Genomic DNA, 6,000 nt, shown 5'->3' with positions numbered 1-6,000 from the left:
TCTTTAATGTATTAATTCACCTTGCCCCTAATGGGAGGAACTGTATCCATTCATTAATGCACTCATTCACCTTGCCCCAGTGGATGGAACTGTATCCATTCATTTGTTACCAAGTCCTGGCCAAATGTAAGTACAAAGGATTCATGCAACTATATATGCCCCTAGACAAAGAACCCAGGCAGAGAGATTTTCTGACTAAAGTCTTTCCCTCTGCCAGGAGCTTTGGTGCTTTTTTTTTTCTGTATTATTTTCTGTAAAATAAATCCTGTCTTACCACTGATCTGTGTTTCGTGGATTCATTCTTCAAATCCTTGAGACCAAGTATCTACTGAAGAAGAAATTCCAGTTTCAACACCATTAACAACCAAATGCTTTTTGCTGAAAGTGTTGAAAGATATGCAATATATGCCTATAAAATGTGTTGGTGTTGATGTCTTCTGAAAGCAAGGTGTATCTTGGGATATAGTACCACAGAAATTCAGAGGAAAGAATGGAATTGGAGGTGATTGACAATTAGGCTTGGCTGGAATAAGTGAAAAGGATAATAACAGCTCATAACTTCCACTTAGTGAGTACTTACTGTGTGTGAAGCAGTGTTCTGGAAGATTCACAAACATTTTATCTCACCCCTACAATAGTTGTGGAAGGTGAAGTGAGGTTGGCTGACTAGTAATAACTGAGCTAGGATACAAACCCAGAAATGGAGAAAGATGATGAGAATGGCCATTGAGGAAGTTAACCCATATATATCTGAGTTTTGGAGAAGGCACTCTGGTGTAATAGGTTAGGAATGTAGAGACTAAAGCTCTGGCCACTCTGCCATGCCTCATGATTGTGAGATATGTAGTGGCCACACAGCCTATTTGAAACTTAGTTTCATGTGTGGGTTACCTCACTGACCTGTTTTCTTAAACCAAATTAAATAATGCCTCTGAAAGCAGATTTATAAACCATAAAGTGCTATACAAATAGAAGTGGTTACTATTATATTTACCTGGCTTCCACCACAGAGATCATAATTTTCTCAGAAATTGAACTGATCTGTTATAGGACCTGTGTCCCTTCTTTTCCCATGTGTCAGAGGACTTTTAAGACATTGTTTTGGTAAATTTTGAGTTCATTAACGCTACCAAGCCTTACAAATAACTTTAATTGATTAGTAACTGTGGCAGGTCACTTGTAAGATGGCCACCAGTGATCCTTGGCTGTTGGTACTCACACCCCTCTATACTACACTCACCTTGAGTGTGGGCTGATCTGGGGACGTGCTTTAAATCAATATAATGTGGCAAAGGTGATAGAATGTCACATGAGATTTTAACCACATTTGCTTATTCAAAGTGTATCTCTTTAGCAGAACAAACATCCATAAATAACCAGAAAAATTCTGAAAAGGAAGCATAATGAGTAAAAAACAGTCTTACCACTTATTGAAAGACCTCATAAGGCTATAGAAATTACTCATTTGAAACTTAAAGCTAAATCAGTTGAACACAGTAGAATGTTCAGAAAAAAATTCAGTTCATGGAGAATTTAGTACATTGAAATGATATCTTAATTCATTAGTGAAAAGAGAGATTATGTGATAAATTATATTTGGACAAGTGGCTTGCAATTCAGCCATTGGTTCAAAATACACTAATACTTTATCCATAATTTCCAAGGAAGTGTAAAACCCAAAACTTCATTAGCAGATGAATGAATTAAAAAAATTATGGCACAGCCACACCATGAAGAAATACTCAGCAGTCAAAAGGAATGGATTCTTGATACATACAACTGGGACAAATCTCAAAATTGTCATGATGAGTGAATGAAGCCAGACAAAAAGGAGCACATACTGTATGATTCCATTTTTATATTGTTCAAGAGCAGGTAACATTAATCTATGCTGATAGAAGTCAGAATAATTGAACTATGTTGATATTGAAAAGTCATTAGGATATTAGGATGATGGAAATGTTCTAGATCTTCCTAAAGATGTGGGTGACATAATTTTGTCAAAATTAATTGAACTTTTCACTTAAGATCTGAGCATTTTGATGAAAAGGAGGAAGAGCTCCAAGATGGCAGACTAGAGACATCTCATCAGCTGTTCTCATTAAGATTGGGAAGAGGAGACTCCAGCCAGCTCCAAATTGGATCATCCCACCCAGGAACAACACTACAATGGAACAGGGAGACAGCAAGGAACTCCAGGAGCCAAAGAGGTTAGAGAGGGTGGGAGATCTACACAGACCTTACACAAGTGCAGGAGAGTATGGTGACCTAGGGTTAGAGCCAACATGTGGAATCCCTAAGGGATTAAGTCTGCAGTAGAATTAACACCCCACACTTCATGACACCCTGTTAGAATGAACTGCTTACCAACCAAAATCTGGGAGGCCCTGTCCCTCTAGGCCTGAGGAGTAGCATAAAAGGAGCAAGAACGTGGGTCCCATAAAACTCTCAGGTGCACAGAGGCTGGCCCTTTGTCAGGGGAATTAAAAGAGTATATTATGCCTCTTTGAGATGTAGCCAAAGGCTTGGGACCTGCAACTCAAGGGAGCAGAACTGAGTGAGCAGGACTGGACCCAGAGCCTGCTCAGCAAAGTCCTGGCAGCTGGGGTCCTGACTTCTTGGAAGAGTTGCAGGGGAGAAACAGAGAGCTATACCCTTGAACCTGGTTCCCACAGAAGCCCAGTTAGGAGCAGCCTCACAGGGTCCCAGCACATCACTGGCTCTGAGTCCACCTACTGGGCTTAGACAGTCATCCCTGGGGGCAGACTCTCATGGACACTTGGACATGATGGGCAGATCCCACCACTCACATAGACCTCTTTGCAGCCTTAGGGAACTGCTTGGATGGACGAGGAGTGTCCTTCATGAAGTCTGGTTTAAACTTCAGGACTTTGAGGGATGATGGGAAGATGGCGGACTGAAGCCAGCTTTCCACAGAGGCTCCCGTCCTGAAGGAGAGTTAGGGGATGAAAATTTAGCAAGTAACCTGATGGATTCGAGCGACACCAAGCGAGAAAGTTGAAGAACGCACATCAACCCCGCTGAGGAGAGCTGCGACCACAAGGAAGCAAACAAAAGGTACAAAACCCATCACCAAGCGGACGGGAGTCCCCCCTCCCCCACCTGATCAGCTTAAGGGACCCACAAACAAAAGGGCAGAAATCAAAGGCCATCCCACTACACTTCACGGGAGAGACCTACTACAAACTGGACCTACCTCCCTTACTAGGATGCCTAGGTATTCTCCTGCCAGGCATAAAACTGTATAAATCTGTAAATATCCTTTGCCGGCAACTCTGAGCACCAAGCACTTCCCTCCACTCTCTCTGAGGTCTGAAAGCCTGTCCCCCAGGAGTTCGGATTCTTGGGTGACTCCTAAAGGGGAGAGGACAGTCCCCGAGCTGCGGCTGGTCAGCACTGATTCTGGGGCATGGGAGAGAGGTGAGGACAGTCAGTGGAGGGAGACCCTCACCAGGGTGGCGCTTCCCCGAGGCGAGGTGCAGCAGCCCTCCTTGGGCAACAATACAACCAGGCATATAACTGAGTTGAACTCGCTACCAGGTGCTCTGAGCTCCCTGCTGCTCTGGGCTCCTGGCGCTCCCCCCACCCTCGCTCTGTGGTCCAGAGACCTGAGTGCCTGCCGTGTGACCAGGCAGGGAGCCGGGTGGAGCTGAGTCTGTTTTTCGCTGCCCGGCAGTTCTGGGCTCCAGCTGCTCCCTCCACTCCACCCCCACTCTGAAGCCTGAAGGTTTGTGCTGTGACAGTACAACCGGGTGAGAGACTGGGAGGAACTGAATTTGCTCACTGTCTACCGGGCTCCCTTCGGCTCGGAACCCCTGCTGGCTCTGGGCTCCAGGTGCTCCCCCGCCCTCACTCTGTGGTCCGGAGACCTGAGCGCCTGCTGTGTAGCCAGGCAGGGAACTGGGGGGAGCCAAGTCTGTTCTCTGCCCGGCGGTTCTGGGCTCCAGCCACTCCCCCCCACACCGCCCCCACTCTGAAGCCTGAAGGCTTGTGCTGTGACAGTACAACCGGGCGAGAGACTGGGAGGAACTGAATTTGCTCGCTACCGACTGGGCTCCCTGTGGCTCAGAGCCCCTGCTGGCTCTGGGCTCCTGGCGCTCCCCCCGCTCTCGCTCTGTGCTCTGGAGACCTGAGCTCCTGCTGTGTGGCCGGGCAGGGAACTGGGTGGAGCTGAGTCTGTTTGTTGCCCGGCTGTTCTGGGCTCCAGCCGCTCCCCCCAACCCACCCCCACTCTGAAGCCTGAAGGCTTGAGCTGTGGCCGTACAACCGGGCGAGAGACTGGGAGGAACTGAATTCGCTTGCTGTCGACCGGGCTCCCTGTGGCTTGGAGCCCCTGCTGGCTCTGAGCTCCCAGTGCTCCCACCCGCCCTTGCTCTGTGGTCTGGAGACCTGAGCGCATGCCGTGTGGCTGGGCAAGGAACTGGATGGAGCTGAGTCTGTTCGCTGCCTGGCGGTTCTGGGCTCCAGCCGCTCCCCCCACCCTGACCTCACTCTGAAGCCTGGAGGCTTGGGCTACACTGGTGTGGTGGAGCCAAAGATTGGGAGGAATTGAGTGATCTTGCTGCCGGTGGCTCTGAGCTCCCAGCACCCCACCCCACCCTCACTCTGGGATCTGGAGGCCTGTCCCCTGGGAGTCCAGATTCTTGAGGATTTGTTGGGGCGTGGACAGTGCCTGAACTGCGGCTGGTCGGTCCTGACTCTGGGACACAGGAGTGAGGCTGGGGGAGACCCACATTAGAGCGGCAGTTCCCTGAGGTGGCTGAAGCCATACCCCCTGCCTCCCTGGGTAAACAGAGGAGGCCAGCACTGAGTATAGGATTTGCCTGAGGTGACTCACAGACCCCAGAAACATCCAGGATAGGGCCAACTCAGAGAACTGAGACTTCAACCCAGAGTAAGTGCTTCACTAAGGTCAAACAGAAGCCAGCTGACAGTAAGTCAGAAACACTCAGCCACACCACACCAGACAGAGCCCCAGTCTCTCAGGCTACAACACTGAACGGGCCCTCAACAAAACCCTAGGGGAAAAATCAAAGGGAGTAAAACAACCATGGGGGCAGAATCACCGGAAAATCTCCGGTAACATGAATAACCAGAATAGACCAACACCCCCAAGGAAAGAAATGGTGGATGTAATTGAAGATCCAATTCATAAACAACTGGCAGACATGTCAGAAATCCAGTTCAGAATTTGGATTGCATACAAGATTGATAAAATGGAATTAGGAATCCGAGGAGAAATTCAAAAGTTGTCTCAAGAATTTAATGAATTTAAAGACAAAACCACCAAAGACTTAGACACACTGAAGCAAGAATTAACAGCCCTTAAAGATATGAAAAATACAGTAGAATCCCTCAGCAACAGAAAGGACCAAGCAGAAGAAAGGATTTCTGACATCGAAAATAAAGCCTTCGAACGCTCCCAAACTCTCAAAGAGGAAGAGAAATGGAGAGCAAAAATGGATCATTCTCTTAGAGAGCTCTGGGATAATTCGAAGAAAGCAAATACAAGAATAATAGGAGTTCCGGAAAATGATGAAGTGGCATCGATGGGCACAGAGGCCCTTCTGCATGAAACTATGAAAGAGAATTTTCCACACATGCCTAGAGATTCTGAAATTCAGATAGCAGACAGTTTCAGAACTCCAGCACAATTCAACCCCAATAAGTCATCCCCGAGACATTTCATAATTAGCTTCACTAAAGTCAACATGAAGGAGAAAATTCTCAATGTTATCAGGTGAAAGAAAGCCATTACCTACAAAGGTAAGAACATTAGAATGACTGCAGATCTCTCTGCTAAAACTTTTCAAGCCAGAAGAGGGTGGTCATCGACTTTTAGTCTCCTAAAGCAAAATAACTTTCAACCCTGGATCTTGTACACAGCTAAACTGAGTTTCATCTATGATGGAGAAATTAAATACTTTAACGACATTCATATGTTGAAGAAATTTGCCACAACAAAACCAGCTCTTCAGG

Source organism: Nycticebus coucang, chromosome X, assembly GCF_027406575.1.
Source record: "Nycticebus coucang isolate mNycCou1 chromosome X, mNycCou1.pri, whole genome shotgun sequence".
In the NCBI taxonomy this organism is placed as follows: domain Eukaryota; kingdom Metazoa; phylum Chordata; class Mammalia; order Primates; family Lorisidae; genus Nycticebus; species Nycticebus coucang.
Note: the sequence above shows the minus strand (reverse complement) of the source record.